At 43.0% G+C, this 26,862-nt stretch overlaps 1 protein-coding gene and 1 pseudogene across 1 annotated transcript in view; both read right to left on the bottom strand.

The window, feature by feature from the left end:
* LOC120100003 (40S ribosomal protein S12-like) overlaps positions 1–26,862 on the bottom strand; it is a 673,396-nt gene that overhangs the window by 167,081 nt on the left and 479,453 nt on the right. The window lies entirely within an intron of this gene.
* Positions 7,968–9,938, bottom strand: LOC134484830 (NADH dehydrogenase [ubiquinone] 1 alpha subcomplex subunit 11-like; annotated as a pseudogene).

Genomic DNA, 26,862 nt, shown 5'->3' with positions numbered 1-26,862 from the left:
AGCATGACAGAAGTGACTGTCTGTTCTGGCTTAAAATTTGTGCACTACAGTGCAGACAATGTAAGGACACCTGGAATGGTGGGGATTTTTGTTTCAGAAAAAAAATACGTGGTGATTTTGTTTGATGATGAATGGAACTCAGGAAGAATGTGGTCAAATTACTTCATTGGAGTGGCAATATTAGAAACTGCATCCTAGATCCACATCTACTGGAGGAAGTATCAAGTTTTGTCACCAGACAAGCTGAATGCAATGTGACAGGTTCTGAAGAAATATAGAGTGTGTGCCTAGGTTAGAGAGAACAGCTTGGCCATTATGGAGGTCGGTCACAAGTCGGTAATGTGAGAAGAACCCCAACTGCACTGACTGGGTTCTTAAGTCTAAGCCTGACACGTGAGCCTTGTTTTCTTGACAGCAGAGATTTGCTCTGTTTGAACTTTTTCTTTCAATTTATTATTAATTCTTTGTAAGTTTCATATCATGCACCCCAGTCCCACTTATTTCCCTGTCCCTTAGTATCTGCCCTCTGCCCTTGCAACTCCCCCACAAAAGGTTAAAATAAGAATTTTAAAATCGATTTTGTCCTAAAATCTGTAGCATGTCCCACAGTATACCCTTTTGTCCACACTTGATTTGCAAATCTTCACTGCAATGAGTCTGGTCTGTTTTGAGGCCTCTGGCACTGATCAATTCTGGATCTTCACAGGGACTCTCAGATATTCTGTTGCTGCCATGGGCCATGGAGATCCTGCAGCTTTGGATATGCAGGACTGACCCTTTCACATGATCCAGCATATCATAGATAGGGTAGATGTTGGGGTGGGCCAACTCAAAATCCTGGATCTGAGCCTGGGAGGTAGCTGAGTTGGTCAGTCCACCAGCTCTCCTTGGCCCTCACTGACAGAGCCAACTTTTCCACACTAGCCCTAGCTCGAATACCCAAATGCTTCAGCTGACAAGGGGCAGCTCTCCTGCTCTCATATTCTCAGGCTATCAAGGAGAAGGATCTGTCCTCCCCACTTTCCTGAGTGCAGCCACTGGGGAGGGGCAAGGCCAGCTCTCTTGCTTTCCTTACCTGGGGCCAGCTCTCCGGCATTCACCACTAGCCAACTCTGCCGTGCTAACCAAATGAGTTATAGGGCCTGCTCTCCCTGGGTTCTGTAGATGGTGAGGAGCAGAACCGACTCTTTTGCTTTCATGACTGTGGGGCCTGTTCTTCCCACCTGTCATGGGAGGACATTTCTCCCTCAACTAGGCCACCTCATGGCAGATAAGAATCGGGGGACCCTCTGCTGAGCTTATGCCAACAGGGCTGGCTTTCCTGCACCCCTGCCACCAGGACCAGCTCTGCTGTGCTGCCTAGGCAAGGGGTGGGGCCAACTCAGCACAGTGTCTCAAGAGGCATCAGACCTGGGACATCAACACAGACCTGAACTGCCATAGAACCATGAATGCAGGCATAGCTCTCTGGCAGTAACCTGGACCCAGATGTCCCCATGACCTCTGGTGGCAGTACAGGTCACTCACAACAACATATCCTTCTGTGGCAACAGGGCTCTCTGACATCCACATGGTCTCTGGTGCTGGCCACAGACACAGATACTAGCTGCAGCAGGACCAAGAACCCAGACATAACCCTTAATGGCAGCCTGGGCTAGGACCTCACCATGACCTCTTCATATCTATCTGTCAAGTCTGCAGTTCCACTTTTCTCCACAGTTACAAACCCTTAGGCTTCACGTTCTTTTCCAACTTGCCACCGTATACTTTATCTTTCCTATCACCCTAAGTAGCACCCATGGCAGGGTCATGGGTGCCTCTTCTGACTGCCATAGGCTCTCTTTGAATATATAATGTTTCCTGTAGGCCTAAGGTCATCCTCAATGTTTATTCCCCAGAAGGTGGCACTATGAGGAAGTTGTAGAAAGTCAGAAAGTAGGGCTGAGCTAGAGGAAGTAGATCTTTGGCCATTTCCTGTTAACATCCCCTCTGCTCACTATCCACGATGATATAAACAACCGTCTTCTGTCACACCACCAGGCTTCTATGATGTTCCTCCACAGCTCATGGGACCAAGCAGTGAAGGCATGAACCCTGTGAAACAATGAGCCCAAATACATCTTTCTCTGTCTAAGCAGTTCTTGAGTCAGAGTCATGAAAGGCAATAAAAAGGAGTTTCAGTGTTTAAAAAGTAGAAGAGGGTAGGTAAGAACTGTGGTTTTGAGGTTAGACATGACCTACTAACACACTCGATAGACAAGTGTTCAGGCTCTAAAATTGAGACTAGCTTGAATGTTGGCCTTCAATTTCCTTGTGTCTAACTATTGGCAGAATTAAATACATCTCTGTGTTTGTTTCCTCGTCTTTTAGATGTATGTAAGGACAGGGTCTACATACACAATTATTATAAGAATTAAGTTAAAATGTATAAAGTGTATATAAATTATAAGAATTAAGTTAAAATGTATAAAGTGTATATATTGTTCCTGTCACTCAAAGGACCTAGAAAAAAAACAAGCAATAGCTATTGTTATCATTCAAACTTGTCATTCATGGGCAATAAAAATATAGAAATGAAGGAACAGTCACACAGAACATAATGAAGGCAAGAATTTGGGGGCTTTGCTGTGTATCCGAACTCTAATGATCTGCTCTGGGTCTTTTTGAAGCATCCCAACCACTGCACTGCAGGATGGAGTCTACAAGGTCCTCATTATCTGAAGCCTTCCCCTTCACACATGCCCAGAGTGATACTCATAACCTTTAGCTTTGACATGGCATTTCCTTAACTATTTTCTCATGTGTGGACATGTCTCACTGTACCAAGTGTTGGTGCTGTTTTATATGTCTTTCCATCTCTTAAACATCTGGCAGAGTTTCACATAGGTAGTGCTATTCCAAGCTGAATGCACGTCAATCAAGTCTTTTCTATAGACTTGCAATTAACTCATACATGACCTCCTCTAAACTTGACATCATTTTAAGATTTAAGATTACTTACAAAACCCATTACAATGTAAATGCTATATAAATAACCACTACTATGTATTGTAGAAGGACAATTAAAAGAAAGCTGTTCAGTTTCAGTTTAGACACTAGTTTTCCCCCCACATATTTTTTGTTTGAAGTTGACTGAATTCTTAGAAATGAAGGCTACACAATTGAAAATATGAATTAAGCTAAGCTAATGATCTAAAGTTTTGCAGCTTGTCTTGGGGGAAATGATATCATATATAAGGGTAGAGATATATACAAAGGAGTTGTTATTTAGATTCAAAAGTTCATGGGTTCAAAATTGGGATAGAGTGAGGTTAAAATTGACTTTGGCTTAAGTTACAGAAACACTAAAACAGAACTCAATTCTTTGGTTCTTTTGGTCAGTCTCTTTTAATCCAAGCACAGATGAAATTATTCAATACATTACAAGAATATTCCTCCATGGAAAAAATGTGTGTGTGGCCGTGTGAGGCGGTGCTGCTTAACATCTGTATTTTTCCAAAGTAAGTGTTGTGAAAATGGTAAAACCCTCAATAGTGATGTTTGGGTTTGCTGTGTGATTCTGTGGCATCTAGTCAGACATTCACTGAGTTTAGGTGTGGCATTTAATGCTTGTGGCTCTCTGTAGTTCTTCTTTTCATGGTGATAACCTTTTGATGCAACCTTTGGGAGACATGACCATCAACTCTGAACACAGGAACCTGCTTTTTATTACAGTTGGGCTTTGAAGATATCTCAGAAGGAGAAGGCAGGGGAGTTATCATCCTCTTCTTAATCCTCCCTTTGCCCATAATGATGTCTGTGCCTTCTGTACTATTCCAAGTACCCACACAAGGAGAGGAAAACAACATTATGGGGATGATCTTCATTATTTCAGTCAACATGGACTACTGAATCAACGGTTGGATTTTCAGAGAGAGGTACAAAGAGGACCATCCGTCTAACACAGTGTGCAATTATCGTGATTATAAATCAGAAGAGACCTTGTAAAAATATCAGTTTCCTCTGGAGGGAAAAGTGGAAACCAAAATGCAATGTTTCATTTTTTCTAGACTGTGGAGATGTTTTTCATGACTCTAATGAATGTAGAAGCCAACAATGGGAAAAAAATCCAATTAGGCAGAAAATATAACTCTTGTCACAGAAACAATCCGGCCATGTGGTAACAGTCAACAGACAATAGACGGCTGATAGGAAGGTACCATGAGTGAAGCTCAGAGTCCTTCACCTCAAGTGCCTGAGTCAGGCTGCCTTGTTTTGTTGACACTGGTGTTAAGGAAAAAGAAGATCATGAATCTGGACACCATTCCTCCTAATATCAACCATCTGCCCAAACGTAACCTATTAGTTCCTGGCTGACAGTCAGCTCTTGTGCCTCTTTACTTCATAGTGATTATGAAGCATCCCTACTGGTAACCAGTACTCACTAATGTCCCAGAACAGTAGTTTGGAGGCCAGTTTCCTAGTTCTTTAATGACAGGTCCCTTTTCGTTCAATGAGGATTTAGGAATTCCAAGCGGGTGGCCAGGCGAACCCAGGTTCCTTGAGGAAGTCTCTCCAATGAGACCTGTTTTGAAAACAGTTTTTAGAAGGTTAGAATGAAGAGTTGAATGAAAGGGTACAAGGCCAAGGTTAAATACCTCTGGCTGAAAAGGAAAGGGACTGAAGGCTATTTTTTCAAGGTTCCTCCACTTTCAGAAGCTGGGAAGAATCATTGTTCCCCTAATGTACCACAGCTGTTCAAACAGAGGTGCTAACCTCAACTGGCTTAGCCAAAAGTGGCTGGAAAATAATGTTTGAAAGAAGTGACAAGATGCTATCTCTAAAGTTGAAGATTATGCAACAAACACAGATTGAATGATCAGGAGAATCTCAAAGACACTCCTCAAACCATAGCATTTTGCTTAAAATTTGACTTTCCTTTGATTTGTTGCTCATAGTGGGTTATTATCATCTGAGTCTATGAGATCACATGTAGATTCCATAGCTAATTCTGGGGAGATTCTAAAAGATTTGTGGGCAAATCAACAATTAGCCAGACTCTAATTTTATTGTATGTCCAAAATTGGACTGAACCTTAAACCATTAAACAGAAAGGAAGCATTCATTTTGGTCAGCTATTACCACATGTAAAGAGAACTGTAAACAAATGCAATGTAGGGTGTAATTAGGGTTCTCTCTTGACTTGTTGACTTGTGTGTGTGCACAATTATGTTTGTCGGTACATGTTATATGTAATCACATAGATAACCTTGGATATGAGCCCCAGGACTAATGCCTATGTCTTTGATGCAAGGTCTTTGTGGCTTAGAGCTCACAAATTACATTAGACTGATTGGCCAGTGAGCCCTAAGGATCCCTCTTCAGCATTGGGATTACAAGTGCATACCATGCCACCATGCCCAGATTTTTCCATGGCTGCCAGGGATCCAGGTCTTAATGCTTATAACACTAGCCGTTCATTGACTGAACTATCTTTGCAGTTCTTGGTGGAATCTCTTGCTGTACAGTCCTCAGGACAGTTTGCCTCTATTTATCAGACAGGATTTTTCCAGTTACCCATAACTTTCTAAGGATCAACTCAAGGTGTTCTACTCGTGGTGTCTTGGGGCTGAGTCTTTGACATCTGTCTGGGTGTTTTCCCCCATCTCTACCTTTTCTGCGTGTTATTCAGTTCACGAGAGAATGCCTCAAACATAGGCCCATGGCAGAAGAACTGTTGAAGTCGGAGGATGTGGCCTAGTGGGCTTCATCTCACAGTTACAAGGTTCCTGGAGATGGAGGTGGAAGTTTAGTCAGGAGAGAGGAGGGACAATGCAGCTCACTCTAGAGTTCCAGTCTCCTTCCTTGTAACCACTGTGTGATGTATGTGTGGCTGGTGAAGGCAGCACTCTGCTCTCTCACAGATATCTGGCTTTTGTCCTCAGATCTCAGTTGTGATTTCAAGCCCATTGAGATGAATGCTCTGCTACCCCAGTTTACACTGTATCATTTTAAATTTCTTTTCTTTTCCTCAGGGGGCCTTGAGCAATGTGGTTTTCCTTTTCACCTCTTCCTCTTTCAGATGCAAGACATGTTACAAGAAGTTAACAGCTTAGCAGTCATGCAGAAGGCCGCATTAGATCATAGCGAACTACTTCTGTACACAGAAGTCTAGTCAGTCCCTTTGTCTGAGGTAGAAACTTGCACTCTGGAGGTGAAGGAAGGGTACCTGTTATGGGGTTGTTTGTTTCATTCTAGATATTCTAGATGACCCAAATCCGGGTCATCAGTACAGCTAGACCCGATGAAGTTTGTCAATCTCTCTGGCTTCTCAGTGGCCAGCAGAACACACTTAGGATCCAGGAAACAAAAACAAAAGAAAATCCAGGCTGGTTTCTCAGGCTACTTGAGAGCTTGAATTATGTTCAACCAGCAACAACTGTCTTCAGCCAATGATGGTGATTCTGGCAACTTATTATCAATGGAGGAGATGTTTTGGCAGGAACTTGAAGAGGAGCTGTCACTGAAAATTTGCAGAACAATTGTAGAAAGCAATGGGCAAAGAATGCACACAGAATGCACAGAAGATCAGTAGCTATACACCATCTCTCAGGGGCTTTTCATTGGCTTGGGACATGTAGGAGAATTTATAGTACTAAAACAGAGACAATTTGTTACTTGTTTAAGAAAAAAAGAAAAGTAGGTCGTCATTGAAAACAAATGAATAGAAGCAAATGGTTTGCAGTTCATAGAATCCATGCTGTCACTCAATATCCTCCTCCTCTTATTCACTCCGCCCCAACAATCTTGTGGTGATGTATAGTTTAGACTTTCTTCTTAAAATAAAACAGAAATGAGCCCAAGAAGATCAGAGGCTGTATGAGTTTGTGCAATAGAATCAATGCTATGACCAAAAGCTTGGCAAAGTAGCAAATTAATGGAATGCACATACTCAAGTCAAACAGGTCTGGGTTTGAATTCTTGTTCTTTAGCACAACAACTTTGTTATGATGGGAAGGTAAAGTCCACTTACACACTTACCTGCCACTCACACAAACTTTTGTGTTCTCACTTTTAAAATAGCAAAACAATGCTTCCTTGCTGACTTGATGAGAGGTTTAACAATATATGTAAACATGTCTTCCACACAATAATCTGTAAGGTAGATGAAACAGGGCAGAATGTAATATTGTGAACCGATGCCAGCCTTGGATTATAGAAGAACTAATTAGAATTTAGCTGTGCCTAATAGGTTGCTTGGTCACAAGGGACAGAGATGGGCTTTGATTAACAATGATATGGCATGACCAAATTCACTCCAGGTTCTACAGAGACCCATGGGAAATGGACTATTCTGAAGAAGCTCTTCTTCTATGTTAACACTTAGGCCTTTGGACATCAGTGTGGTCCTCATCATGGCCTAAAGGCTTAAAAGGGAGGAGTGTCACTTTGCATGGGATGCTGAGACCTGGGATCTCAGCCCCTGCACTGGGAAGACCTAGTACTTACTTGTTCATGCTTGCCTTTTCTAACATTATCCTTTGTTTGCCATTTGGGCTGATCTCAGAGTAAACCGAATTATAAGCTTGTAAACATCATCCAAACCATTATTCTTGTTGATCCCAAAATTTGGACCATTACTTTGTGGTCTGGCCTAGTTGACTAACTTAAGCCTGTCACTGAATTACAAAGATGAGGAGTAGCTTGTGGAATGAGAAGAAATGCCAAACAGCCAGTTATATAGACTGTGTTCTGATTCTAACTGATTTATTCCTGCTGGAGGCATTAATATATGAGCAATTTTGTTGAGCCCTACGAATGGAACTGACACTCTTTCTAATTTGGACTATTTATTCCCTTCAAGATCTAAGCCACCAGGGGAAGAAATACGATTGGTCCACCATAGTCATATGTCTGAGTTCCCTCCTGCTCCTCCAAATGAAGGAAAGGTGTTTTTCTTTCTTTCTTTTTTCTTCAGGAGCATTTATTTGCTACAGGTTGGCTCACACCTTGGGGGTGGCAAACAGTTCCCAGCCCTCCAGCTTATAGACACAGCCAATGGCGGCGGTCCCATAGCTGTGAGTGCGTGCTCCCAATATCAGGCCTCCTGCGCAACCTCCAGTGAAGTAGTTCAAGGGTTCATCTGGCTTCTCTCGGACCTGGGCACTGACACAGGTGGTAAGGCCAAACATAGCTCCGATAGCAGCTGCAGTGAATGTGGACCGGCCGACCTGGCCACGGCTTCCAGGGGAGAATCTGCGGGGTTGTGTGTGATGCTGTAAGCAGAGCTTATTAGGCCGCAAAGGCTGCCTAAGGCAGTAGTGATGTAGGCCTTGCGATGACACTGGGTGCCGTCGCGGTGGGGGGGGTCTCATTGTAGGCTTCAAAAAACCTCTTGGCCTTGGCTGTATCTAGCCAGGGAGAGGTGTTTTCTTAAAGAATGGGGAAAAGTGAAACTGTGTCTATCTGTCATTTAGTTGAGACTCTTGGTAGAAGATTTTGATCTCCTGGTTTTGGAGGCTCACAGTCTCTGGAGTAAGATGCCTTGGCAGAACACAGGGAGACAACAATCAGCTGAAAATTGTGTGCTGCCACACCTGACTCTTAAGCTAACTATGTCTGTACAGCTTCTATGGGCACACCACACAATTCAGGCACAGCAGGCCTATATTTTGGACAAGGGTCTGCATTTAGACAGCCAGAAGGAATCTAGCCTCCTGGATGTGTGCTTAAGAAGCTACTTCAATTCTAGACCTTGCTGTGGAGTGGCATCCACCTAGAAAGCTAGAAGACAGGGGGCTCTAGAGTTGCAGAAGAATAGTAAGTCACTCTAGGATCGTGAACAGCAACCAGAAACTGCTTTGGGGGCTGCGTTTTTTGTGGCACAGAGTTCTAATTTATCCTAGTCAATTCATTCTGAAGCAGTTCTCCAACCCTAACCTACCTCTCTAGGCAAAGTAACTATATTCCAAATCATGGGTCTCCATTACATGTCCTTTTCTATTGTCACGGAGGGCAAGGACTCCATCTTTGTGCAACCCAGTCACAACCTGTTTCTAGAAACAGGAATGAGGAATTCACACGGAATAAATAATGGTTAATGTCTGCAAAAAAAGAAGTATTCTCAGAGCTGGGATGTTCCTCGGCCCCTTCATCTCTGTCTATCTCACTGTCTTTCTCTCTGCTCCAGGAGACTGACTTCTGTGAACTATATCGATGGGGTCCTTTGCCTTTGGTTTCTGCTTGGTTTTCACTGAAGGAAGGCCATGGCATCTGTGTAGGACATTTTCACCCTCATTGTGTCGCTCGCCTTCCCTCCATGATAGCTGCAGTTCTCTTTTTACATGTAGTAAGCCCTCTCCTTTTTCTTCAGATGGATTTGTCGAGCAGTCTCCCTTGACAGCTTGGTATTGTTGTCCTACTTTAGAAATGAGAAAGTGTGGCCCATCAGCTTGATGAAATTCAATGCTAACCCCGACATCCATTTACATAGCTCAGACATTATGAACCGAGTCTACCCACTGTCTTGGTGTTGAAGACTTTTCTGCTTTACTCTCCAGTCTCTCAGGAATTAAATCATATGTGAGAATATAGTTTTGAAAAAGTGGCCTTTTCTTGTCCCAAAAAGAAAAGATGTAGCTTTTTCCTACCTCCCGAACAGGATCTGCGTCCTCATTGTCACATTTTGAAGGATATTTTCTGCTGTAGTTAAAAAGAATTGCCCCAAATCCCTTCTTCAGTCAGAAAGAACTTCTGAGATTTCAATATCTGAAAACCTATTAAGCAGAGCTCTTAAATGTAATTATTGGAAAACAACTTTAATAAAATCTAACTCAAGGCAAGTCGTGAAATACCAGATAGAAGAGGAACCTAATTAGCTCCTTCACTCTCTCCCCCATACCACAAAGCACATCGCAGTTGTGAATAGCCTCGTAGATTAGCCAGGCTCCTAACCTCATTTTGGATAACACAGGCCCTCTTAAAATGTGAAAAGTCTCTAGATCTTCTCCCTGGACAATTTTACAGTTGTATACTATGTGTCACTCTTGCTTTCTTAGGTGCATACCGACATGTGCGCGTGCGCGCGCACACACACACACACACACACACACACACACACACACACACACTCTTACTTATAAACCATTTTGTTTTCTATCACTGTCTTCCTCAAAGCTATTCCTAGGCCCCTGGATTAATGTTTCTCATTTCCAATAAAAGCTAGTATCTTAGTTTAACATGCAAAATAAATGGCTTGCCTAGGGTCACACAGCTTATTAATTGGCATATTAATCTGATTTGGCTAAAATTCTTTATGTCGTAATGAGGTTTCTTTTCCTACGCATGTGGCCTCCTCTGTGGGTTAGCTTAGGGTCCAGTCTGTACCACTTTTACTCAGTAATGGAGGCTATCTGACACCACCTGTCATCATGACGAGAGAGTTGGAAAATCTAGTGCTGGTTTTTTTTAAAATTGAGGAATTGTGCTCATACTCCACCGACTGTAGCAAATCACATGGCCATGCCTAACTCCCAGACTGGAGGAGAGTCCATTGTATAGTGCAAATGATATCCTATCAAACTGTAATTCATCTGGGTACAACACACACACACACACACACACACACACACACACACACACACGTGCTAGATTTCCTCTATAAAGTCGAGACTAATAATTTCCATAGAGCTAGAAAGTCATGTGAAGTCTTCTGGGAGAGAAAAGTCACCAAGAGTTTTATCAGCTGTGGACCCTGCAAACTATAATCCCAACAGGCCAGGCCACTGGTACCATAGTGGCATGACAGCTATGGGTGCACCAATCATTTTCTGATTGGAATTGAAGTTCACTTCGCAGGAAGAATTGATGCCTGGCACTGTAAACCTACTTAAAAGTCCATGGCTAGGGAGTTCATACACCTTAGGGGAGCCCAGCACTACTGCTTCCCTGGAGCATCAGACCACCTTCTAAGCATTTATGCTAACCCACAGATTAACACCGCTCTGAGCCTTTCTCAGACAAGTTTCTGTTTGCAGTGGGCAATGGTTAGTGCGGTGACTCATAACTGGTCATCGTGCTGAGAGTAAGTGACAGTCAGGTGCTTAGCTCTACACAGACATCTATGTCATTCCCTCATGCTCAGAGAGCATCACAGAAGAGGAAGCAGAAATGGTGGAGCATGTGATCAAAGTATGTCGTATATGGGCATGGAGCTGTGAATATAAAGCAGCAGTGAAAATCGAGCCTAGCTCAAGGCTCTTTGTTTATCTTCCTTGTAAGGTTGCTCTTCTGGCACAGTTCATTCCACATGCTGCCACACCAAAGAAGACATGCCCCGTGGCATGCATGGGTCAGCATGGACTTTGGGAAACACTGATTTTCAAACTAAAACATCTTCTATAGTCTGAATTGCCCCCGTGCTTCTAGTACTCATGTAGCTCTCCCGTTCCTCGGTAGTTTGGCGCCCAAGGTGGTACCAATGCAGACACAAGGGTGTCTCTGAGCTTTCCTTATGACAACTCTAGTTGTTCATTCTTTCCACAATTTACTAAATATCTATTTTGCTCTGGGGGTTCTAAGAAAGGCTAAATTAGGGCGAACTCAGACTCTGGTATAGAGTAGATACTCAAAATAGGCAAATTGGGGTGGTGTGTGTGTGTGTGTGTGTGTGTGTGTGTGTGTGTGTTTATATCTTGAAATTAACATGTGATGATAATTAAAAGCACATATATGCTGTGACAGATTGGGTCAGAATAGGTGTAGGGCTATTTAAATGTCCATGTACCTTAGTTTGCTCATCTGTTAGGTAGGGAATGTGTAAAACTCCTTTTTCCATGATAAGAACGAAGTGAAACAATGTATGCAAAGGGTCTATCATAATACACGGGTTAGAGAAAGTGTTAAATGTAGTTACAATTCTTACTGTTATCCGAATGCTTGCAGGAGAACAGCAGTGTTTGCGGATTAGTCAGTGTGGCGAGGAGGAGCACATCTAGGCTTAGGATTCCAGTAGACATGTGCTGGATCTCAGCTCGATCCTGGTGTAAATTTGGACCAATCACTGCTCTGGAGTGCCTTAGTTTCTCAGTCCTCTGTGCTCATCACCCTTGTCTTACAGGATACTGGGGAGACATCTGTACGGATACAATAAATACAGCAATGCCTCATACATGGAGGCATGCTGGAGACGAGGAATGAACATCAGCTCCCCTTGATGCTGTAGGGCATGACGGTAAACAAAGGAGGTAGGCCTCTCCCTTGCCTTTCTACAGTTTATAATCTCGCCGTGGAGGCAACATGCTCACATATGACTGGTAACCTGTTTAGTAACTGCCAAGAAAGAGTTGTAGCTAACAGGTTCGAGAATTTGTATAAGTAGTTTCCGCTGAAGAAAAGGGTTTTTGTTTTTTGTTTTTTGTTTTTGTTTTGTTTTGTTACTAAAAAGAGATTTTAATTTGCAAGCCATTTCTTTCATCTCTCTTTCTCCCATCCACTCCTTCTTCTCTCCCAAACCTGAGAATACACTAGTGTGACCATGAAAAGCTTGTGTGGAGAGCAGGGATCCATAGTCCTCCCTCCAGCAGTTTGCTGAGGTGTTCTGCTTCCGCGGGTGATATTCACGGCAGTTGGGTTAGGATTCAATTTCTGTGGGCCTCGTTTTTCATTTGCTGTCTGAGATTCAGTGCCCTGGCACCTGAAACCACTGCCGAAAGACTTACTTAACATTCAGAATCGATGAACGCGCAGGGAAAACTTTTTTTTTCCTGGAAGCAGACAGCAAGTGCTGTAGGGCTGAGCTTTGGTTCTCAGCAGGAGTTTAATTCCGCTTCTCTGTGCTTCCTGTGGCCAACTACGTCCCCCACACCTCATTACCAAATAAGATGCCTCGGAAGTGTCCCTGGGCTTCCTCTCCTGGAAGTGTTACAGCCCAGGATCTTTGGGTGTCATTATCTCTTCCTTTTAATTGTGGCCTCTGGACTTACTCAGTGTTTGTGGGAGCACTCTTTTTTTTTTCCGTTCCTTTCCACCTAATTCTTCCGGGACTTTCCCTGTGAAACAAAAGACTTTGTGCAAAAGATCTCAGAGCCAGCAGGCCTTTTTTTGCCTCATTATCTGTGGGTTCGAGCTGCTGATTAATGCTGCTTGTACTCTAGAGTTTCCCACAACCCCCGCCTCTTACTCCGGGAGATTGGCTGGCACAGGTGGAGTGGTTGGGGGTGACCCCTCCCCCGTTTGTTTTCGACTGTAGATAATGAGTATGGTGTTTACTGAGGGTCTAGGCAGAGGCTTTCTGATCCCACTGCCTTTCATTTTGGGAGGTCATGGTGGTTCTGGGTGCTTCGCCCTCCCACCCCCATATCAACATCATTGTGCCGCGAGCAACCATTTTCTGTTATCTTCACACGCATTTCCAGCTGCTGTTCATGGGTGGACTACAATGTAACAGGACTGGCTCCTTCGATCTTTGCCCTGAGATTTGAGGTTTGGGATTGACAGATTTAGGCTAGACTCCTCATGGGAACTGGAACTAGATATGATGCTGAGGAGAATTGGATGCTATTTTTTCCTTCTGTGTGGTAACAGTGAGGGGAAAAAATGGAGCCACACACAGAAATGAGAGGGAGAGAGAAGTAGGGAAAGGAATCACTGAAGGCACCCGAAGCCTTTCTACCTGTGAGGTAGATTCTTTACTGGGTACCAAAGGTGCCCTCTGCCATTTCCAATAAAGCCTTTTGGCTCAGAATAGTGCCAGTTGACTTCTGTCTCAAATAATCAAAAGCTGCTAATTAGTACAATATCTTTTTAAAACTGAGTTGCCAGATATATGGTTTTGAATAGGTTACGAGGAGAAAAATTAGGTTATTAATAAATCCTTCTAATATGTAGGAAAATGCCTAAATTTTAATGTACTAATAAAAAGTCACCAATTAAACTCAAAAGAATTGAAAGCAGGGTCTTGATTAGATATCTGTTCACCCATGTTCACACATTGTTTACAACCAAAGGAGATGTGCATTTCTAATGCTATCTGACAGCTGGATGTATGAACAAAATGTAAACTGTATATTTGATGAAATTACACAGCCTTAAAAAGGAACATCCCCATTTTTGGATATTAGCAGAGGAGAGCAAGTAAGAAGCCAGAGAACAAGACATTCTCCTGGTGTAAAACTCTCTTTTAAAAGATTAATCAAAGACTAAGTAGACCCTGTGTTCTAGAGTTCTATCCCTACCTTAAACTTTCCCTAAACTTATTTTCTGAGATATAGTTCTTCCTCTAAAAGATATTTCTAAAATTCGGTGTAAGTTTTTTTAAAAAATGATACTCAAGAAGCAAACTCTGTGAGTTCCAGGCCAACCTGGTCTACATAATGAGTTCCAGGCACATCTGGAGAGGAAAACAAACAAACACAAACCAAAAAGAAACGATGGGTTTAAAAAAAATCAATGAGGACTTTGTCAGGAGGACTTCATCTAAACTTTTATTTGCTGGTGGCTACTCTGGTATGGACCATATCCTAGACTGCTGTTCATGACACCCTGGAAGGGTGTGGTGGTCAACCGAACACAGAGATAGGGAAAAGTCTTACCTCCAGAATAATCCACAGACAACTCAACTATCTATGAACATTGGGGACATTAGGCTCAATAAAACAAGCCAGTCACAAAGATACGAACACTATCTGAGTGTCTTTAGGAGAGGTATCTGGAGCACACAAATCCATGAAGAGAGGGAACACAATGGTGGTTAGTGGGCCAGGAACACTGGGAAAGTGGGATGTTGTCCAATGAGCATAGAGCTTTAGTGTTGACGCACATAGGAAAGGGTTCTCAAGATTAGCTGAACAACAGCATGAATGTAGTCCACACTACTGAACTGCATGCTTACCAATGAGTGTGGGGGCAAAGCTCACAACGCATATTTTACCATAACTTTTAAACCATCAGCAAATTCCATAAATAACATTGCAATTTATAGGATGTAGGCAAAAATGCCAGAATGATCCTTCATTGTGGGTGAAGGTCTAAATTCTCTTTGTGCCTTTGAGCTCTTTTGTTTTTGTTTCATTTTTGAGATGAGTCTCCACTATGCTGCCCAGCCTGGTCTCAAACTCACAACCTTCTCACCTGAGCTTCCCAAGTAGATAGGGGTTTGGTTTTCATTCTTGGTTGGGTAGTTGTTTGGTTGGTTGTCATACAGAGGCTCAAACTAAGAGCACTTAGGCAAGTACTCTACCACTAAATTATATCCCCTAACCTGGCTTTGAATTTAAGGCAGTATGAGTTGTTCCAGATCCTTTAATTTCTTTAAACCTCACTTCACTCCTCGGTTACTTACATTAACCCATACAAGTGTATATACTGTGGGCTCCATGTCCTATGCAAACTTCTGGGAACACCAAGGGGATCCACCTTTGAGGTCTCGAAAAAAGAACAACTAAGAAAGGCTCTCTGGGCAGAAAGTACAGAATGAGGCTCCAGGCAATGAATCAGTGTGCGCAAAGTCAAGAGGAGGAGTGTGTGTGAAGTGTTTGGAGAATTATGATGAAGCTTGGACTGCAGACAGGGATAAGAACTTTCTCTTGGTGGAAGATGAGGCTGACTAGGGGGACCTAGGCTAGTTGATGGGTGGACCATCAGTGGATATTCTAGAGGTAGTGATATTTCATGTGACTTTCATAGATCACCATAGTGGAAACAGGATCAAGGATTGGGGAGAGGGGTGAGAGGTGGCAGAATCATGTGACCAATCCCAGGAATCAGACTCTGGAGAGGAGCATCAGGATGCAAATTTGAGTTCATTGTACAATGTTATATATACAGTGTTTGAGCCAATCCCAAGCCCCTAAATCATCAGTTAATTATATCTTGCCACACTGTTGCTATGCCCCAATGAAAGCTTGCCTGATTAGTTAACTCAAAAGGAGGGCGATGGGAGGACTTATGTAAAGATGGGGGTTGGGGAAGCAGCCACCACCCTGGCTTCCGTTTCTCTTTGCTTTTTTCCCCCTGGTGTTCCGGGAGCCATCTTAGATATAATGCCATGTGCAGCAGACCAGGACTCTTCAAGGAGTCACAGGAGCCTGTGGTAACTTGCTCCCCATCCAACTTTTTTCTTCACAAGGTTGCCTTCTACACACACACACCCATCTCACCACCATATGCATCAAAAGTCTCATTAACAACATCGTGAGGTAAGGTCTACACTACCCCACCACAACCTCAACAAAATGACAGTGCTGTGGTGGGTGAAAACACAAACCTCACTTACAAGAGAGGCTTGCTGGGATTAGGGGAAGCATACCTTCTCAGGCTTTTTATTGGAGCTGTTCGGCTCACCTGGTGAGTTTGGGTCACTTGGGAGACCTATTAAACCCAATAAAAGACTCCTTTGAGAGGTGTTTTCTTGTCTGCCTCTAAGTAAGACAGTAACCTGAAGACAGTAGCTGCAAAGGCTGATGGGTAGCACTAATGGAAGAGGGGTAGTAGCAACAGCTGAACAGGTGGCAGGCCATGTTACATGTATAGCAGAGTGAAGAGTGATTAGAGCTCTGAGAGCTGCCAAAAAGGCAAAGCCACAAGGCTGGCAACCAACAACAGCAGCAGAGTGACAGTAGGTGCACACCACCAATGAGGTCAACTATTATACCAGCCTTAGCAAGAGTCTATGGAGCAGTTCAAGAGACAGCAGGGCACAGAGAAGGGGATGGTGAGGTAGAGGGACAGTAGAGAGCAGAGGCTGAAGAAGGATTGGAAGCCATATCGAGCCGAAGAAGAGAAACTGAACTTCCTGGTCACTGGAAGAGAGTTCCAGAGAACTGTCAAATATTTAGGGGGCCAAGAGGCTCAGCTATCTCAGGCCTAGGAGTTCTAGCACTAGTCACTATCATAGGCCTTGGTATAGACTGTATCACTTGTAAAGCTAAGATCTGCTCCATGAGACCTGCAAGAGAATATTACATTAGAGAGCCTCGATGGGGCTGTCCCCACCTGCCTGGCTCTACCAGATGCTGCTGCCAAAGGCCAAGGCATATGAAAGCTGCTGTCTTTACCTCTACCTCTATCTGTCCGTCATTTCCATCTATCTATCTATCTATCTATCTATCTATCTATCTATCTATCTATCTATCCATCTATCTAATCTAATCTATCATCTATATCTATAACTACATCTATCTAGATCTACATATACAGAATGGGAAGAGGATTGATTAGACTGGTGTAAAGGCTGTAGTCAAGGTAGCCCAACAATGGCTTTCTGCTGCAGAACGAACAGAAAACACTTGACCCGAGAAGATAGGTTTAGACAAAGCAGACTAAACAGCTGGTTGCACTAGTTACCTTACTCATGTAATTACGAACCATGAGTACATAGCTCTTGACTAACTGGCAGCAATATCCACTCTCGGTGCTTTCAAACAATAGTTATTGACCCACTACAGGCAGGTGTATGTTCTATGTGTTAAGAAGACAGCAGAGAGATAACCAAGTCTCCACATTTGTCAAACTCAAACTCTAGAGGCTGTTCTTCACAACTGCCAAGAACACAAGGTCTCTGAAATAGTGCCTGTAGGATGATCCCATCTTTAACATGTGTGACTATATAGCTGTAACACATTATTAACATGAAACTGTGTGCACAGTTATATGCAGAGGGAAAGTAAGAGAGAGCACCAGGCAAGAAGTTTTGGAAAAGTAGATATAATGGTGTCGGCAGTGATTGGATGGCGGTGGAGTAAGTATTACTTTGTCTGTATTTTCTGTACAGGGAGGCAATACTCTGGTGCTTTAGTGTAGCCATTTAAAAGTTGTATATAATGTATACAGTCAAGCTACTAAGCATTAAAAATACTAACTTTGTAGAATTGCAAAGTACCCTAACCATGTTCTCTATTCTCGTCTCCCAAATGTTTGTCACATGTCTGACTCCAGGCCTCGGTGTTCCACATCCCTCTACATCTGCTATCGCTCCCTCATTTGTGGTCCATAAATCCTTTATTTGTCCAAACAATACCTTTAGCTTGAGGGGAGTGCTTTTCCCAATGAACGTTATACTGGAAATCTGAGGCTCGAAGCTTTTAGAAAGACGCAACGTGCTATAACCGCAAATGCTGGCTGTGTCAGTTTGCTTTGTAGGCCGTTAAAGAGTATAGAAACTGTTCAAATAAAGCCATCTAGAGAGTAGCTCATTGGTTTTATAGTGGAGGCAAAAGAGCCCCAGAGTTCGGGATCCCTTCCTGTGACTATCTTCATTACAAGGATGGTTGAGGCATATGTGTTGTGTCTTTCGCTGACTGTTAAGTGCATATTCTATCAGCCATGATTTACCAGAACACAGCAGGGAGGTTTAGCCACTGGGTGCAGGAGCAGAGCTGCTCCATTCTAGGTGGCAAGCAGTTCAAGGAAAAGTCTGTTTGCTATGGCATCCCTTTTGGCCACACAGATGTATCTTTTCCACTGAGGTTCCAGTGCTGGCAGGACCTGCCTTAGCTGGCATAGCTGGTCACTACTGGCTTTCCAGGGCCAAGCTTGCTGTCAAAAGCCAGGGTGTGGCAATTTTAACAGAACCTGACTTTTGGATTTTTTTTTCTCAATGGCTTGCTTGCCCTTCTGTTTTCCAGTCTAACCTTCCTCCCTTTCCTCACAATTTCAACTCTGAACAGTTTAATGGAAAATTCTCAGTGCATGCATTTAATTGAGAATTTTTTTTGCTCCAACTGACAACTTGTAATTATGAATCCTGCTGCCATTTTCAGTTAAAATTTAAACAATTTGCCTGTGACAGATCTTTTTTTAAAGAGGAAGATTCAGTGGAAGTAGATATAACTTGAGAAGTGATTTATATAAATTGTGGAAGAGTGAATTATTTAAATATTGAAATAAAAACATATAAATAAAATTATGCAAATGGGGAGAACCTTCAAGGTTTAAGTAAACATGGATTCCTCATCAAATACTCACTTACGTGATTGCTTTGTTTGTTACTTAAAATTCTTTGTTTTCTGTTGTTCTTAGGATCAAGTTCAAGTGCATAGGGTTAGCCTACACACCATCTGTCTTGTCCTTTCCCACAGTCCCAGCCCTCCCATTCCAACTGTGGTACAACCAATTCCCTGTTTTCTCTCATCCCTGTGCTGTCACATTTGGGATTCTGCCCGTGTCCCTCCATCTATGTGACTTCATTTGTCAGGCCTCAACTCCCAAGAGGTTTTCTCTAAGGAACATTCCCAAATCTCAGTCTAGGACAAGATGCTCTGTGTTGTGTCAGCATGGGAGAACATCACCTGTTGTGCTATTTCTCTTATTAGCCCATCATATTGCAAAAGGGGAGAGATGGCGTTGGTTACCATTTTAGCCTAGTACAATAACTTGGTGATACTTAGTGGATACACAATAAATATTTCTCATTGTTAGTGCTTTTAAAAATCGTGCACATGCAAGCGTGCATGCATGAGTGTGTGTGTGTGTGTGTGTGTGTGTGTATACACACGTGCAAGCACGTGGGTGTGTGGTTGTGTGACTGTGTGTGCACATCTGATTACAGGTGCCTCCAGAGGTCAGAAGAGGGTGTAAGATTTCTTAGAGCTGGAGTTAGAAGTGGTTGTGAGCCACTCATGTGGGTGCCTCAAACCACTTGGGTCCACTGCCAAGAGTAACTTGTACTCTTAAACATAAGTCATCTCTTTAACACTCAATGAATATGTCTTAACTGAATGGGTACATGGGAACATTTGTTGAGAAAAGGAATCACAATTAAAGTGAATTTCAAGGTTCTATGTTGTCAATAAGCTGGGTCCCTAGGTTATCCAATCAGTGCAGGTAGGCAAATGTTGAACAACAGAATGTGCCCATGACTGTCCTCCATCTTCTCTTAGACTCTTTATAACTGGTGGCACTTGGGTTCAGTGAACATGAGGAACACACACAGAGCTCTGAGCTACAGAAGCCTCACTCAGGGCTCTCCATTCTACAGCAGGGTGCTACTGCTCCAGAAACATGACGCCATTTTCACAACCATCTGCTAACCACTCCTGTTAGAACATCCCTGGGGTTGCAAGTCTAAGAGGGAGATCAGAGGCAGCCATTGAAGTTCATTCCTGCAAAGGAGAGGAGAGCAAGGAGAAAACTCTGGTCTAAGAATCCAGGCATCTATGGTTTGGTCTCCCTCTTGTTCCTAACTGGCTATTTTCACATATACTAGTCACCTAGATTCCCATGACCTTGGCTTTCTCAGCTACACACAGAATGAAAATCACTGGATAATTTCTTAGAGCCACTTCAGCATTAAATTCTCCAGTGCTAATCATATCTGTCTGTATACGACTTCAGGTCAGCAAAGTGGCTATTGCTTTGGGGTTCATTAGGTCCTTGTGAGAGAGCTCATCTGTTAGGAGCTCATCTGAAGTTGATATTGAATGAAGACAACAAACAAAATTTTATACCAACCACTCATTAACTTTGTGTGTGTGTGTGTGTGTGTGTGTGTGTGCATGTGGCGTGCATGTGCGTGCTCTTGTGTGTGCACAGATAACTAAAGAACTATGCCTTGGGGAGGATTAAATAAAGATAGCTCAGAGGGAACAGGGCATCCCTCCACAACCTGCCTGCTCTTGTCCTTTCAATGATCCCAGGGGACTGTCTCCTCTTCTGAATACCCCTCAATTGTCACAGAGCACGCTCCTTCTAATGGACACTTACTTTCAGATAACCGTTTGCAGTTCTGCATCTCTTGAAATTACTTTGTGTATTTAAGCAATTAGCAATCAGACCTCACATCTTATGGTTGCGCATGCATATCTGAAACATAAAAATGCAAATTGTGGGGAAGGAAAACAGATTTGAGACTGTTTGCACATAAGCTGATCTTTATGAACAATTACAACTTATCGGATTTGTAATGATCTTTGAAGGTAATAAAGTAAATAAAATAATTATATCACCTATGTGTGGATTTAGTAAAAGAGAAGGAAAATTACCATTCTGAATTTTCAAAAGATACCCAAGTTTAGCTTTGATGTGGCTAAAAACAAACACTATAGAATAAAAAATTTAAATATGCGTACTTTTTAAGACCTGGCCTTCTGACAGGTCTTATACTGGTGACTTCTTCAAGATGCCCTTAAAAGCTCCAAGTTGTGAAGGAAGAAACAGAAAATAATTTAAAATAAACAATCAGTTTGAACTTGAGAATTTGTCTGGGGTTGAAACAGTAGCCCTTGCCAAATGATAGGAAGTGACGTAGAAAACAAGAAATTTATTTTTATCCTGTTTACTTTCTGTGTGTGAACTTGAAACTGCATTACTAGTCAGGAAACTCATTTTTTTCCTGTCACCATCTGCCTAGGTTAATTTAGGTAAATCACTTTAAGCTTTCCAGAGAGAATCATTGCTATGCACGGAATTATTATTTTATAAAAGGGTGAGTAGACACTTTGAAAAACCAATGAAAATATGCTGACAGGGATGGCACTATAATTTGTGGCCTTGTTGCAAATTAGAGAAATTCTGGAACTAGATGTCCACATTTTATAGGAAAACAAATGATCCTGTTTCTTTTCTGGATCAACTTCCTATATTGAGATGGGATGTCTGTCCCTGAAAGGGCTTGGTCGCTGGCTCTGAGTTGTGGATCTCAGTTCCAGACTATAGGTAGGAGGAGAACATAGGTTGCTGATCGGTACAATATAATGTGGAACAGACATTTCTAAGTTCCCAGTCGATGCTGCCAACATGTGGACATCTCCTGGAAATGGACCTCTTCTCCATCTCGGAATGATGTACACTGGTTACACGTCAGAGGTCTGAGCACCTTTCCCCAGAGAACACATACAATGAACAGTTGTATTTTCTTCATCGTAAAACTGTGTGTTTGATCTGTCTCAGTCAAAATATAAAAGTATATGCCACCGTGGACTAGAGCATTTATGCTGTCTTGTGACTGTTGCAAGGAACGAAGGAAACCTGGGGTTAAATTATAGAGAGGCATACCACTTGGGTTTCAAAGCATCACTACACAAAGGTTAGAGAACAGGCCTCCTGTTGAGGCTGAGTTCTGCTGTGACCTGAGTGACCTTGCTCTCCCCCAATGTATGTGCTGAACTCCTAATTCTCAAAGCTATGGTCCTAGAAGTGATAGGACACTTGGAAAGTGATTACGTCATGAAGGTATCTACCTTAGGCATGACTTAAGCATACTAACAAAGGAAGCCGCAGCGCAAACTTGTCCCTCTTGCCATGTGATGGTACAGCAGGAAGACCCTCTCTTCCCTCTGAGTCCACAGGTTCCCTCGCTGCTCTGGACTTCCCATCCTCCAGAACCAAGAGAGAAACCAGTTTTGTATCTTAGAAGTCCACCCAGCTTCTGCTGTTCCTTTGTTATAGTAGCCAGAGCCGAATGAGACAAGCTAAGAGCAAATGGTGAGAAGTGAATTCTCTGAAACACCGGGATGAGCTGGAGGAACCAGCAGAAGCCTGCCAGAGGAGGAAGAAGTAAAGACTCCATAAGGAGAGAGTTTGTTAAGTGCAGGATTGCAGGATGGGGTGGCGCTGACGGCTGACTGACCTGACCAGGCAGCACAAGAAGAAATGCATATAGGGAGTTGGGAGTAATGTGAAGGTCTCTGGAAAGGTTACCGTGGTTACAAAGGCGTGGGCAGGGTTTAAGGGTCCAATGAAAGTCAAGAATGTTGACCATTGATGAGTACACTTGACTGGCTACCAAAAGTTTGTTCCTAAGGTGCTGTGTGAAATGGGATTCTCTTAAACTACAAGCATGCCTAGTGGTTATTTCAAAGGAAGTGATGTCTGCTGGGAAAGGGCACTTAGGTAACTTGAATTCCAGTTTTCCAAATTAGTTCTTTTCAATTTAAGAATTATGTTTGTGTAAATTTTTGTAGGACAGTGGACAACTGAATGAAACAGTTGGAAGAAAAATACTCAATTGTTTTAGTTTTGGGCGTGGCAGCAGTGAAGTACAGACTGTTCCCAATTGAAGGAGGCCTTTCCCTAACCCAACTGAATCCTCCAGATGGGACAAAGATGAAGTGCTCTAGGGTAAGCAGTGTCCTGAGCGTTAACTGAAGGTTAATGGTTCTGCAGATCCCAGAGCTGGCTAGGAAATCAGAGGTGAGACCCCGCCCTCCTCCCTCCCACTCATTGGCTCTTCCTCTGCACTGACCAGGGTGTTGTGTAGGGAGAGGCAAGCACACCTCCACATGGCTCTCCTTCTCTGGCACCTTACTTCCTGCTCCAAAAGGTACCAAAAGCTTTTTAACTCCGGCTTCCTAAGACTTGCCAAAAAGGATTCATTAGAAGACGCTGAAAGTCAAACAAACAAACAAAAAAAGTAAGTAAGTAACTGTTACTGGCTCTCCCACACGGCCAGGGACTGTAGTAATATATCTTACAGAAGGAGACAAATAATGCTCAGGGAAAAAGATGTATCTCCCAGAAAGCAATAAAGCTTTAAAACTGAGCGTAGGAAGAAACATTGCAGCCCAGTTTCTCCGTAGTTCTTCCAGAATTTGTCAAGGATGACACCTGGAATTGGTCCAAGTTCCATAGCCCCCAGGAAACCACAAAGGAGGATGCCGTGTGCCTCTAAAAACATGTCACTTTGCTCTGGCTTTCTCTCTAGTGTTCTAGGAAGGAGCCCTTTATTTTGTGACTGCAGGGGGTGTACCATGTGTGGATTCCAAGGGAGGGACAGGGAGGGAGGAGAGAATGTGTCTTAAGCGCAGCGTCTTTTTTCTCTGTAAGCACCATCGTGCCCATCCACGAGTTATGGATTTTCATATCAGAGTTTGAAAACTATTTTATTTTTAAGGAGCAGCCTTGAACCACCTATTTCTTCTTTTAAAATAAAGCATGTGTATTTATCCTTTGGAAATTTCACTCTTGCATACCATGTACTTTGATAGTTTCCACCCTGACTCCCCATCAACTCTGCCCATTCCCTTCCACCACATCCATATCCCAACTTCATGCCCTCTCTCTTTGAAAAAAAAATAATATATCCAATCCAATCAGTGCTGCCCATGTGTGCACAGGTATAAAATGCCTATCAGAACATGAACAACCCACCAGGGCCACAGCCACAAAGAAAAGCGAGGGAGCCACAGAAGACACCAACTGCTAACAGCTCCTCAGCTAGGGGTGGGGCCTCATAAGCCCCTCCCACCTCCTTACTGGGCTGTTGATTGGCTTGACCCTGTTTAACCCTTACTTAGCCACAGCTGCTGTGCATTCATGAGTGCAACGAGTGAGTGCATCATGTCCAGGAGACACTGTTTCCAGGCAGTCATCCTTGTCCTTTGGTTCTAAATGGTTTTTCTGCTCTGTCTTCCATGATGCTCCCTGAGTCTTGGGAGGAGGTTACATGACATGGATGCCCCCAGTTCGGCCTGAGCACTCCAGAGACACCCATATCTGCACTTTGACCAATTGAGAGTCTATGTATTAAGCACCATCTATTAGGCGGGATGGGGGGTGGGGAGTCGCTGGTGAGAACTGAGAACTACATTAGTCAGTGAATAGATGGATAGTTTAGAAAGCAGGCTGATGCTATGCCCATTTAGCAAACTGTGAGTAGAAGGTTCTCCCCTAGGGCCTAGGACCTCTTTAAACATGGGTTCTTGACTAGATTTACAGTGCCAGGCTGTATGTATGAATCCCTCCTTTGGAGCAGGCTATAAATCCAATCATATGTTAACCAATGTACCTGGCTCTTAGGTGGCCACTGAATTCAGGTCTTTATGCTTATACAGCAAGTTCTTTACCAGTAGGCTATCTTCCGGGCCCAGCACTGAACTGTGTTGCTTTAATTCTTGTCATTTAAGTTTTTAAAACACTATTTTATTTTTCAACAAGATAAAGCAGTTTTTCTTTTTGAAAAAATATTGAAAATAGGTTTTTTTAATCCAATATATTCTGATTGCAGTTTCCTCTCCCCACACTTCTCCCAATTCCTCCCCAACCCCCCTTCCAACCAGATCCACACCCTTTCTGACTCTCTTTAGAAAACAAAGGGGCATCTAAAGAATAAGAATAAGAATAACATTGAATAATATAAAGAGACCAAACAAATTGGAATAGGTCAGTACAAGGAAAAGAGCCAAAGAAAAGCACAAGAAACACAGATGCGGAGACACACACATTTGCACACATAGGAATCCCATAAAAACATGCTCTCACAGGAAGGATACGCACGCAAAGGACCTGTCATTCAAAAAGAAAGACAAACAGGGACTGGAGTGATGGCTCAGCAGTTAAGAGCACTGGCTGCTCTTCCAGAGGTCTTGAGTTCAATTCCCAGTCAACCGCATGATGGCTCACAACCATCTGTAATGGGAGCCAATACCCTCTTCTGGTGTGTCTGAAGAAAGTGACAATGAACTCGCATATAAATAATAAAGCAAATCTCTAAAAAAATAAAGACAGACAAAAAGAATGCCGTGACTCAACGTTATGGACAAGACCCTCAAAGATGCTGTTGCGTATGTTTTGTGTTGACCATCTCCTGGTGGGCACGCACTTACCCTTAAGAGTAGTTTGCTGGTTGGGGATTTGGCTCAGCGGTAGAGCGCTTGCCTAGCGAGCGCAAGGCCCTGGGTTCGGTCCCCAGCTCCGAAAAAAAAAAAAAAGAAAGAAAAGAAAAGAAAAAAAGAAAAAAAAAGAGTAGTTTGCTTTGCCAGTGAGGCTCCCTTGGAGAAAACCAATTTTTCATTTGCAAGTGGTTATTAATTGGAGATAACTTCCGGGTTAGGGATGGGCACATGGGTCCACTTCTCCTTTGAGCTTCAGGATCCCATCTGGTACAGACCTGCCCTGTGCACTCTGCCTCAGTCTCTGAGTTCATAGGTGCACTGCTCCTGTGGCTTTAAAGGTCTTTGTTTCTTTGGTGTCCTCTACCCACTCTGGCTCTTATAACTCTTTCTGCCTCCTCTTCCACAGGGTTCCCTAAACCCTAAGGGAATTTGATGGAGGCATCCCATGTAGGACTGGATGTCCCAAGGTCTCTCTGTCCTCTGCATACTTTCTGGCTGTGGGTCTCAGTATCTATTCTGTCTGCTGCAAAACAAAGCTTCTTTGATGATGGCTGTGCAAGGCATTGATCTATGGCTATAGCCGTACGTTGTTGGGAATCATTGATGTTCCTTTAACAGAAGAGTTGTATTGGGTCCTCCCCTAGGTCACTGGCCTATCTAATCTCAGGGGCTTAGCCACCAAATCAGTGTCAGGTATGGGTTCCATCTTGTGGAGTGGGTTTCAAATCTATCATGGAGTCAAGATAACCGTGAAAAAGAGAACCAGACTCAATTCAAATTGTAATTAGTCAAGTTTATTAAAACTTCTAGCAGGGTTGCAGTCTCCAGTTCAGATCAAAGACTGCCACACAGAAGCAGGTACAGGAAGGACTTTTAAGGAAGAAACCACAAGAGCTATTCTGTCTGCCTAAGTTAGATGGTCGGGGGCCTTTAAAATAGTCCTTGAATGTCTGCATAAGCAAGCCACGGAAACAAAGAAAAACAGCAGTTAGTCACACCATAACAATGCACGCATAGCAAGTGGATCCACGCTTCTGGTTGAGGTAAAGCAGTCAGCATTGTAGAGAACTTATCATTCAGGAACTTAAGTCAGCTATTATGTACTTAACTATTAGCTATTATGAACTTAAACAGCTATTATGTACCAAAATGGATGCCTAGCACAGAATGGAATTTCTTTTAGCCATTACAAATCTAATCAGACATTGGTTGATTATTCCCACAAGCAGGTCACCAGTGTAGATCAAAGGGTTTGTAGCTGGGGTGATGTTTACCTCTATCCTTTACTAGTGAGCAAAGTCACATTTTGCTGCTGTTTTACCTGCCTACTTCTTTC

The sequence above is a fragment of the Rattus norvegicus genome, chromosome 1 (genome assembly GCF_036323735.1).
Source record: "Rattus norvegicus strain BN/NHsdMcwi chromosome 1, GRCr8, whole genome shotgun sequence".
NCBI classification, from domain to species: domain Eukaryota; kingdom Metazoa; phylum Chordata; class Mammalia; order Rodentia; family Muridae; genus Rattus; species Rattus norvegicus.
The sequence above is the reverse complement of the archived record's forward strand: the minus strand, read 5'-3'. Positions and strand labels throughout refer to the sequence as shown.